Source organism: Cryptomeria japonica, chromosome 1 (assembly GCF_030272615.1).
Source record: "Cryptomeria japonica chromosome 1, Sugi_1.0, whole genome shotgun sequence".
Taxonomy (NCBI): Eukaryota; Viridiplantae; Streptophyta; class Pinopsida; order Cupressales; family Cupressaceae; genus Cryptomeria; species Cryptomeria japonica.
In genome coordinates, this window is record NC_081405.1 from 617,620,279 (window position 1) to 617,632,769 (window position 12,491).

Genomic DNA, 12,491 nt, shown 5'->3' on the forward strand with positions numbered 1-12,491 from the left:
TTTAACAATCCCATTCTACTGTAGATTCCTAGGAGCAGATAGTTGTCTTCTGATTCCATATACCTCACAGAAAGAATTGAATTCACCGAAACAAAATTATCCACTTCTATCAAATATCAGACATGTCAACTTCAATCCGGACTCAGTTTCAACTTTAGCTTTGAAAATCTTGAATTTATCAAATGCTTCTGATTTTTTCATTCAAAAAGACAACCCACGTCATCTTGGAATAATAATCAATTAGTAGCATAAAGTATCTATCACCCTGCACACTTCTAACATTCGTAGGTCCACATGGGCCATTATGCATAAGATATAACAATCCATCAGATGTATATCATTTACTCTTGAAAGAAATCCTTATTTGGTTACCCAACTGACATTCCTTACATACCAGATTAATAGGTTTAACAATCTTAGGTAGATCCCTAACAACTTGTGTATAACTGATCTTGATCAATGAATAAAAGTTTTCATGACACGTTCTTTTATGCTACAACCAACTCTCATCTATATTAGTAATTAAACAACTTTTCTCACCAGCATTCAAATGGAAAATGTTAACTTCAATCTTAATTCCAAGTGCAATATCTATACCATAGGCATTCAAGATCTTTCATTTACCATATTTGAGATGTAGATCATAATCCTTATCAACCATATGTCCAACACTCAAAATATTATGCTTTAAACCTTCAACATACAAGACATTATCAATGTTATCCTTACCATCAAAAGAAAAAGAACCTCTCCCATGGATTACACAGCCTTTTTCATCTTGAAATCTAACTATTCCACCATCATACCTTTCCATGCTTATAAATTTTCTTTTGTCACTAGTCATATGATGTGAACAACCACTGTCAATCACCCATACACCCTTCTCTTATATCTTTACAGCCAAAGCTTTCTCCTCAATAGAATAGCTAGTGGAGTCAATAGGCACAGGTCTATCCTCTTTAATGACAATAAACAAAACTTCATCTCCTTCTGATTCATCATCTATAACACCTTCATCTACAACATAATAACAATTCTTCTAGTTCCTAAACTTCTGGTTAAACTTATAAGGCTTATTAGACTTTTCATGCTTATCAAAATTATCATGTTTTTCATACTTATCCATTCTCTCTAGGAATCTAGAAGCAAAATGTCCTATCTTATTACAAGAAAAAAAATTCAAGGGCAACTTTCCATCATACTTACCGACACCTTTAGGAAATCTTCAAGAAATCAGTGCTTCAAGATCATCAAACTCTCTTTCTTGCTCTGCTATGTCTTTTATTTCTCTTTCATATCTGGATATTTTGCACTCATGATGATCATATATCTGCTTACCGGATACTGATGCTAATGCTTTGAATGTTGTCTCATACTTTCCATGTGATTCTCCAAATTCAGCAAGTTTTCCAACCAACACATCTCTTGTCACTGTAATCACACTCCAGATCTCATCAATAGTGACAACCTTGTATTTATAAGCAGGAGACAAAGATCTCAACACCTTAGCAATAATGTCATCTTCTTCAATCTTTCCACCAGTAGATCTGATACCAAGGACAAGCTCAACCACCTTAGTCATGTATGAATGCATGTTCTCATCATCTCACATCTTCAATGACTCATACTTTCCTTTTCAACTATGTAACTTAGCAACTTTCACTTGACTATCACCTTCATACAAGATCTCAAGCTTCTCCCAGTTATCATGTGTGGTCTGAAGTTCCATAATATTTATCATTTCAAAATCAGTCAGAGTACTAAGAAATGCTTCCTTTGCTCTGATGTTATATTCAACTTCCTTAACCTCATCAAGAGTGGATGCTCCATGTTATCATTGTTTAGAAATTTGGGTGATTTCTTTTTTTTTTAATCCTTTGAATTTTGGGCTTTCATGGCTTTGTTCTGCCTCTGAGGGTTATTTTTCTAATGGTTTAGGGTTTTTGCAAACTCACCCTTTTCCATCTTGTAAGTCCTACATTCTTTTTCCTTGTTTATTTTTCCACTTAAGTGGAAGGGTTTGTTTGTCATGCGAAGAGGGACCCTTTTTAGGTTTTATCCTAGGCGGGTTATGATTTTTCTTAATTTTTTGCCTTTTCCTAAGTCCTTTATGTTCCTTGTCGGGTCTCTTAATCACCGTGCAAGTTCCTGTTGATCCTGTGGATATCAGTGACCCATTGGTTGAAGTTGTATGAAGTTTAAAGCCTGCGACCCAATGACTGATGGTGGGACCAACCTTTTGAGGATGTTTCTATGGGTGTTAAAGTGACCTCAAGTTTGGAGGAGATCTATAGCGGTCATTGACCCGCTAGTTGAAGTTGTGCAATGTTTAAAGCCCGTAACCCAAAAACTGATGATGTGGCGGTCCAGTAGGCAGATACTGATGAGGTGGTAAACACATGGCATAACAGGTGGAAGTTCTTGCGAGGTAGTTCTACTGAAAAGGAAAGTGATCTAGTTACCCAAAATACACATGGTTTTCAGATGGTGGAAACTGGTGTCCTTATGAGAAAATCAATAGATGATAGGTGGATACACCTGGCAGGAGCTCGCGGGCTAAATGATCAAAATTAAAGGGCCCACTTTTATATTAAAAGGAATTAAAGGTCGGACAAGTTTGGAAGGGATCTATGGTTGTTGTTGACTCACTGGTTGAAATTGTGCCACATTTAATGTCTACGACCCAACGAAAAACCATTTAACATCACGGTGAGATAAAAGTTCAAGGGTAGGCGGTTATAGCAAATGATAAAGATCGAGCGGTTAAGAGAAAATCCAATGGTTGTCGCTGACCTGCTGGTTGAAGTTGTGCAAAGTTTAAAGCCCATGACCCAATGACTAACAGTGGGTCCTACCTTTTGAGGATGTTTCTATGGGTGTTAAAGTGACCACAAGTTCAAAGGAGATCTACGATAGTTGTTGACCCACTGGTTGAAGTTGTGCAATGTTTAAAGCCCATAACCCAGTGACAAACCGCCGGTGGCTTGCCCAAAAAATAGTTAGCAAATGGCGGTTAGTGCTCAGCAACAAAGGTAAAGTTTCTCGGGGAAGGTAAAGATCAGACAAGTTCGAAAGAGATTTATGGTTGTCGCTAAGTCACAAGGTGAAGTTGTATGAAGTTTAACATCCATGACCCATCGACAAAGGAAAAATAGTTTTTTAAAAGCAATTGATTATCCGTTGGTGCCAAAATTTAAATTTATGAAGTTGATTGCTGAAGCATGCCTCTTAATTAGCCCTAGTCAAGTCCTTAGTTACTGCAATAAATCTCTCATAAGGCCAAGTTTTTCCTATTTGCATTCAAAATTCTCGAACAAGAACTAGAGTGCAAGGAGAATTTTCTCAAATTGCAGTTAAGTTTCTTAAAAATCCTGCTCTAAAATTGTTAATTGCTTAGCGTGATAGGTTTTCTGATATTCCAAATGAGCTAAAGGGTTGATTAATTTAACAAAGTAATATTTATTGAAATGGCTCCAAAGAGAGAATTCAGAGGGAAGGTCGATTACCAGGTAAGAGCCATCTATGCTGACATCCTAGAGCAATTGACTTAGTCGACCAATAGTGTAGCTAAGATCAAAGAACCTGTTCCCCAACCTCCCTGCCTAAGGGTTAGTGATGGTCTATACAACAAACAAAATTGGTTAAGGGATGCACATATAGGAATCATAGGGATAAGACTCTTCAAGGTTGCTTTTGGTCAAAGGCATTCTCTCACACCAAACAACAGTTTGTGGGAGCTAGATGTAGGAAAATTGATAGTGCCTGGGGTTTTTATGAATGTGGACCTTTTGACCCAGATTGCAGATAATTATGACCCTATGGCCAAAGTAATTAGGAATGTGAATGGAGGGGTTCTAATTGAAATAAATGATGATGAGTTTAGAAAGGTTTTCAGGCTCAGTGAAGTCTCCAATTATTTAGAGCCTATAAATTTTGAGACATTGGCAAAGGTTTATTAGACTTAGAGGGATCATCTCTGAAGTGGTCCATTGAAGGATTTATTTGTAAAGATAGGAGGTTTAATAGTGGTAGGCCCAAGCACCATGGAGACCTTCTCCCTGAACCTTTTCACTTTGATGGCTAAGCGAATGTACTAGTCTCTTTGCTAGATTTTTGGAGAAGATGTAGAAACAACCATGGCCACACATTACATGCTTATGTTGGCACAAATCCTTAACCCATCCTTGGCTATAATATTTGACTTTAATCTTATCTCACTAATGCTATTCATGAGGGTTTGATAGGAATTAAAAATGCCAAAGTAGTCAGGCCTTTTGGATGGTATTCCCTCCTTATGCACATGTTCTTATTCAATTGTGTAGACTTCTTTGCTAAGGAGATGGATTTATTAAAAGAGAAGGATGGAGAAGAGATGCCAGTTCAATTATGGAGCACTATCCTATCTTGGTATATAGAGGATTCTAGTTACCTGAAATTTGATAGATGTTTTGCATCTAGGGTTAGGATCCTGATATATTCTGAAAACCCTAGGATTCTCAAAGCCCTTCTCGAGTTCCTCAAGCCAAAAGAATTTGCTGAGGACATCAAAATTATGCGTAACTGGGGTGATATTTACTTATACCTAGTTTCTACTATTTTTAGAGTTTATGGGTTCAGAGGAGCTCCATATTTGCTCCCTTACCAGGTCCCCTTGAAGATTGGAATTGTAGAGGTGTTATGACAATTAGGAAGTCTGCAGGAAGCAGAGTTGACAAACAAAGGCAAGGGATCCATTTTCCCAACTATAACACTGGCTCACCAATTTGTGATTACCAAGGGAGGCTAGGTACATTTTGACAAGTTCCTTCAACCATTTAGGTTGTCTACTATAGTAGTAAGATTTTCTGACCTAAAAGGGTTTTTCAATGATATGTTCAGAAAAAGAGTCAGATGTGGAGGGAGGGCTCACCAATTCTACTTTCCTGAAGATTTGATCAGGAATGAATTCAACTTAGATGAATAGGAACTAAGAAAAGAAAAGTGGATTGCATTCAAGAAGGCCATTGACTTCATCCACCAATTTGACAGTAGTTATGATCCTTTGGCCAGTTTTACCCCTTTTGAGGAGAAGGTCAAATTTTTAATAATCCATTTTGAGGACCTAATGTAGGTTTTAAAGGAAAAGAGGGAAATCATTTTGAAAAATGACCCTGAGAAGGTTAAAGTTGTTTTAGCTAAGCCTACATTTGCAAAGGTAGTGCCTCCAGGAGAGTATGTAATACACAAGAGATCAACATACAATGTGTTGATGCCGGCAAGAGATGAGCCCTCTTCATCCAAAGGAAAAAGGCCTATAATTGATGTGGTAGAAATCCAAGATTTGCCCAAGAGGCAAAGAGTAGGAAAGGAGATACAAACAAGTGAAGCTTTATATTCTCCATCCCAATCCCCAATTCATGTGGGAGATGAACATGTAGCAGTAGAGAAACTGTTGCAATTAGGAACTCTTGGGGAAATTTCGCTCACTTATGAGGAGTTGCAAGAAGGAATTCCTGAGGAGCCGACAAGTGCCCAAATGGACTTAACTGCAGCGGAGTTTACAAGCAAAGAACTTGACCCTATCATCAAGCAGGCCAGTGAGGAGTATTTGGCTGATAATAGTTTTATCAAAATAGGTTCTTCCATGTAGTTTGTTTGGAGAATAAACATTGAAAACTTCAAGAAAATATGTGAGAAGAGAAAAATGGAGTATCCAGATATGGATACTGTAGTCACATAAATCTGTCCACTTAATTAAATGAATACTTAGTATTTATATGATTATTTAACCATCAATTGATAAATTAATTAAATTAATATTTAATTAACTCATCTTAACCCTCTTCTATTAATTAAATAAATTATTCAATTTATTTGATTTAATTCACTTAACCAAATTCAGACCATTAATTAAATAAATAAATCATATTTGTTTAATTAAATATTCTCTCACATTTAAATAAATTAATATTTATTTAAATCCCCCAAAATCCCACCTCTCACATTTAAATAAATTAACATTTATTTAAATCACATTTATCCTCCACCCACTTGTATTTTCCTACAAAAGCAAGTTGCACAACTATTTTAAATAAAATATTTATTTAAAATCCTATTTATCCTCACCCACTTGAAACCTTTAATGGTTTCCCTTAAAGTATTCAAACTTGATGGCTTTAAAGTCTTCAAACTTGATGGCTTCCTTCTATAGTCTTCTTAAGAATTTAATGGTTTTCCTTAAAGTCTTCAAGCCTTTAATGGTTTCCCTCAAAGTCTTCAAGCATTTTAATGCTTTATCTTCATTTTTCTCATTTAAATAAATTAATATTTATTTGAATATTTATACAAATGCAAATTACACAATTTAGTTGAAATAAATAATTTTATTTTAATTGAAAATACCAAAATTTCTCCCACTTGCATTTTCCTACAAAATCCACTTGCATGCCTAAACCCCTTCTAGAATTTTCTAATCACTTCTAAATAACCTAACCCCTTCTCTAAACTTTGTCACATTCCTAAGCAAAAGGGAAGTCACTTCTCAAACCCTCAAAGTCTTTGATAACCATTAAAGGCTTTCAACCTTCAACCACTAAATGGCTCAAAGTCTTTGATAACCATTGAAGGCTTTCAACCTTCAACCACTTAATCCCCAAAGTCTCCAATAACCATTAATGGTTACCTCAAACCCTCCCACATGGTTAAAACATTTGTTTTGACTCAACCTCTACCCAACCCAAAGGTCTCATCAGGCCATTAATGCTTTGACCATGATTATCTCTTAAACATTTGCACAAAGGTTTATCCTTGGATTAACTCTTAATCCAGTGGGTAATCTTAATTTGGACTTGACCCTTAGCCTCTAGATACCCATGAGGTCTTCTCAGGCCTTTAATGCCTCCAACCTCTTCTCTCAACCCAATCCTATGTTGACACTTGTCACTATTTTATTGGTGCCAATTGTGCACATGGATCCCCAACTTTCAAACTTGGCCCTTGATTAAACCATTCAATCTTAACCCTTCATTTCCCCATTTCTTCTATAAATAGAACCCTTCTCCTCAAGCAAAAAAGAGAAGCATTAGAGTATTGTTGTTATACTGGCATTAGCATAGAGCTTTCTCATAGCATCACTATCTACACTTGCATAGCATTTGCTTATCATATTCAACTATCTTGAATCTCCATATGGCATCCATGGCTAGTGCTAAAAGATGAGAGGTACACTCATTTGGGACTTGGAGAGGAGAGGAACAAGGGAGGAGCAACTATGAGCATCTTGATTAGCTATTTTATTCTATGTTTATATGCTTTCTATTTCATGCTTAATATCTCTCTTGATATGCCTGTTTAGGATAATCTTTTGTTGCTAACACTAACGTTTGTTTCTTGTGCTCTTGTGTGTGTTGTCATCAAACAGATTTTCTAATCCTTTTTCTAGAGCATCATTTGGTGAAAGTGACGTTTTATTTGACAAGAAAATTATGTTAAGCTATCAAATACTTGGTTGATTTGTGAGTACAATTGTTCATTTATCTGTATCAGGATCTTTCAGCATTGTTTTGTATCATTTGCGCATTATTTCTAATGAAGTTCTGGGGCATGTACTAATGGTGTCTACGTGGGAAGTTCACTAAGCTACGTGATCATAGGCAAAAAATACAGTCATAGATCACTATGGCTTGCTGACTACAGCATATACCTCAACCATATGAGCATGAACCATTACCAAGGATCCATATTCTTTATTCTTTATGTATGTACTGTTTATTTGCAGGTACAATGCTTTTTCTTTGGTTCCTCCTACCTCATCCAAACTGGATAAAGGTTTTATCTCTTATTACGGTATGCACTTGTCTCAGGATATGATCAGCCTAAGATCAAGGAGGATGATCCAAGTCATGCATGAAAAGAGATAATCCTTGTTTATTCCGCAAGCAATACTCAGGTCAACTTGATCCATTATATCAAGTTGCTTGTATTAACTTGCTATATCAAAATCTATGTAAGAAATACTCTGGTCATCTTGAATCTTTATGTCAAGTTGCTTGTATTTTCTTACAACATTTTAAAGCTCAATGATGAAAAATAAAGCACCATGGATCATCATTCCATCTCATTTGTATATATTGCATTCTGTTGCATTCCATCCATCCATACATTCATAAATAACTGCATATCATTCATACATAGTAATGACAATGGATACTCTATTTTCCTCTTCTTCCATAGGAATGTAATAGGTCCTCCATTTTTTCTATCTAACATTGAACCCCCCCCCCACCCTCCCCATCTCAACAATCAGCATCACATACCCTACATCGTGTCCCAATCAACCTAATCAAGCCACGTTCATCACCATCCATCTCTAAATAGGAGGGATTGTGTTTCCTATCCTAAGTCATCCAATAAGTCAAGAAAGTTACTCTATCTGCATAGGTACCTCGACTCACGCACACCTAGACTATCAACAGATACTCTGATAAAGTATCTTCGGGTCTCAATAGGTAATCGATTATGGTAATCCTAGACTACATCAAGCATTTATCACAATGACCTAGTCTCAACGAGGTTGCCATGATTCCCCACAACCATCCATCACATGCACACACTATCAATTGATCAACCAATCAAACACAATCCAATGGACAATTACATCAATTGTCTAAGTCTCAACGAGTATTTTGCTTCAGATACCTTGACTTCATCAGACAATTACATCAATTGTCTAAGTCACATCAGGTCACTTTGATTCACTTACTCAAACTTTATCATGTCCAAGCGACCAACTGACATCAACTGTCACGCTTTGACTTGATCAGGGCAATTAAACCAATTGCACCAGATTGTCTAACCAATTTTGATCAATTGTATAGCATCAATCCAAACCCCACACTACATCTTCTATGTATCTCTTGCATGACCTCAGGGTACCCACTGGCTTGTTGTTTCTTCATATTCACTCCATTTTCTCCCATTCTTTCATCATTAGTTCGAATTTCTTCTATTCTACCTCCCCTCCACTTTTCATTCTTTTTCGAGAGATCGCCCGATTTTTCAAAAAAAAATTCGGCCCATCTCTCGAGGGGGCATACCACCCATTAAATTTACATTTTATGGGGCATTTCTTCACACCTATTTTTCTTTCTTTGAAACGATGCAATAAACCACACTGTCTCAAAGAGGGCAAATGTAGTCACATAAATCTGTCCACTTAATTAAATGAATACTTAGTATTTATTTGATTATTTAACCATCAATTGATGAATTAATTAAATTAATATTTAATTAATTCATCTTAACCCTCTTCTCCTATTAATTAAATAAATTATTCAATTTATTTGATTTAATTCACTTAACCAAATTCAGACCATTAATTAAATAAATAAATCATATTTGTTTAATTAAATATTCTCTCACATTTAAATAAATTAATATTTATTTAAATCCCCCAAAATCCCACCTCTCACATTTAAATAAATGAACATTTATTTAAATCACCTTTATCCTCCATCCACTTGTATTTTCCTACAAAAGCAAGTTGCACAACTATTTTAAATAAATTATTTATTTAAAATCCTATTTATCCTCACCCATTTGAAACCTTTAATGGTTTCCCTTAAAGTATTCAAACTTGATGGCTTTAAAGTCTTCAAACTTGATGGCTTCCTTCTATAGTCTTCTTAAGACTTTAATGGTTTTCCTTAAAGTCTTCAAGCCTTTAATGGTTTCCCTCAAAGACTTCAAGCATTTTAATGCTTTATCTTCATTTTTCTCATTTAAATAAATTAATATTTATTTTAATATTTATCCAAATGCAAATTACACCATTTAATTGAAATAAATGATTTTATTTTAATTGAAAATACCAAAATTTCTCGCACTTGCATTTTCCTCCAAAATCCACTTGCGTGCCTATACCCCTTCTAGAATTTTCTAATCACTTCTAAATAACCTAACCCCTTCTCTAAACTTTGTCACATTCCTAAGCAAAAGGGAAGTCACTTCTCAAACCCTCAAAGTCTTTGATAACCATTAAAGGCTTTCAACCTTCAACCACTAAATGGCTCAAAGTCTTTGATAACCATTGAAGGCTTTCAACCTTCAACCACTTAATCCCCAAAGTCTCCAATAACCATTAATGGTTACCTCAAACCCTCCCACATGGTTAAAACATTTGTTTTGACTCAACCTCTACCCAACCCAAAGGTCTCATCAGGCCATTAATGCTTTGACCATGATTATCTCTTAAACATTTGCACAAAGGTTTATCCTTGGATTAACTCTTAATCCAGTGGGTAATCTTAATTTGGACTTGACCCTTAGCCTCTAGATACCCATGAGGTCTTCTCAGGCCTTTAATGCCTCCAACCTCTTCTCTCAACCCAATCCTATGTTGACACTTGTCACTATTTTATTGGTGCCAATTGTGCACATGGATCCCCAACTTTCAAACTTGGCCCTTGATTAAACCATTCAATCTTAACCCTTCATTTCCCCATTTCTTCTATAAATAGAACCCTTCTCCTCAAGCAAAAAAGAGAAGCATTAGAGTATTGTTGTTATACTGGCATTAGCATAGAGCTTTCTCATAGCATCACTATCTACACTTGCATAGCATTTGCTTATCATATTCAACTATCTTGAATCTCCATATGGCATCCATGGCTAGTGCTAAAAGATGAGAGGTACACTCATTTGGGACTTGGAGAGGAGAGGAACAAGGGAGGAGCAACTATGAGCATCTTGATTAGCTATTTTATTCTATGTTTATATGCTTTCTATTTCATGCTTAATATCTCTCTTGATATGCCTGTTTAGGATAATCTTTTGTTGCTAACACTAACGTTTGTTTCTTGTGCTCTTGTGTGTGTTGTCATCAAACAGATTTTCTAATCCTTTTTCTAGAGCATCATTTGGTGAAAGTGACGTTTTATTTGACAAGAAAATTATGTTAAGCTATCAAATACTTGGTTGATTTGTGAGTACAATTGTTCATTTATCTGTATCAGGATCTTTCAGCATTGTTTTGTATCATTTGCGCATTATTTCTAATGAAGTTCTGGGGCATGTACTAATGGTGTCTACGTGGGAAGTTCACTAAGCTACGTGATCATAGGCAAAAAATACAGTCATAGATCACTATGGCTTGCTGACTACAGCATATACCTCAACCATATGAGCATGAACCATTACCAAGGATCCATATTCTTTATTCTTTATGTATGTACTGTTTATTTGTAGGTACAATGCTTTTTCTTTGGTTCCTCCTACCTCATCCAAACTGGATAAAGGTTTTATCTCTTATTACGGTATGCACTTGTCTCAGGATATGATCAGCCTAAGATCAAGGAGGATGATCCAAGTCATGCATGAAAAGAGATAATCCTTGTTTATTCCGCAAGCAATACTCAGGTCAACTTGATCCATTATATCAAGTTGCTTGTATTAACTTGCTATATCAAAATCTATGTAAGAAATACTCTGGTCATCTTGAATCTTTATGTCAAGTTGCTTGTATTTTCTTACAACATTTTAAAGCTCAATGATGAAAAATAAAGCACCATGGATCATCATTCCATCTCATTTGTATATATTGCATTCTGTTGCATTCCATCCATCCATACATTCATAAATAACTGCATATCATTCATACATAGTAATGACAATGGATACTCTATTTTCCTCTTCTTCCATAGGAATGTAATAGGTCCTCCATTTTTTCTATCTAACATTGAACCCCCCCCCCACCCTCCCCATCTCAACAATCAGCATCACATACCCTACATCGTGTCCCAATCAACCTAATCAAGCCACGTTCATCACCATCCATCTCTAAATAGGAGGGATTGTGTTTCCTATCCTAAGTCATCCAATAAGTCAAGAAAGTTACTCTATCTGCATAGGTACCTCGACTCACGCACACCTAGACTATCAACAGATACTCTGATAAAGTATCTTCGGGTCTCAATAGGTAATCGATTATGGTAATCCTAGACTACATCAAGCATTTATCACAATGACCTAGTCTCAACGAGGTTGCCATGATTCCCCACAACCATCCATCACATGCACACACTATCAATTGATCAACCAATCAAACACAATCCAATGGACAATTACATCAATTGTCTAAGTCTCAACGAGTATTTTGCTTCAGATACCTTGACTTCATCAGACAATTACATCAATTGTCTAAGTCACATCAGGTCACTTTGATTCACTTACTCAAACTTTATCATGTCCAAGCGACCAACTGACATCAACTGTCACGCTTTGACTTGATCAGGGCAATTAAACCAATTGCACCAGATTGTCTAACCAATTTTGATCAATTGTATAGCATCAATCCAAACCCCACACTACATCTTCTATGTATCTCTTGCATGACCTCAGGGTACCCACTGGCTTGTTGTTTCTTCATATTCACTCCATTTTCTCCCATTCTTTCATCATTAGTTCGAATTTCTTCTATTCTACCTCCCCTCCACTTTTCATTCTTTTTCGAGAGA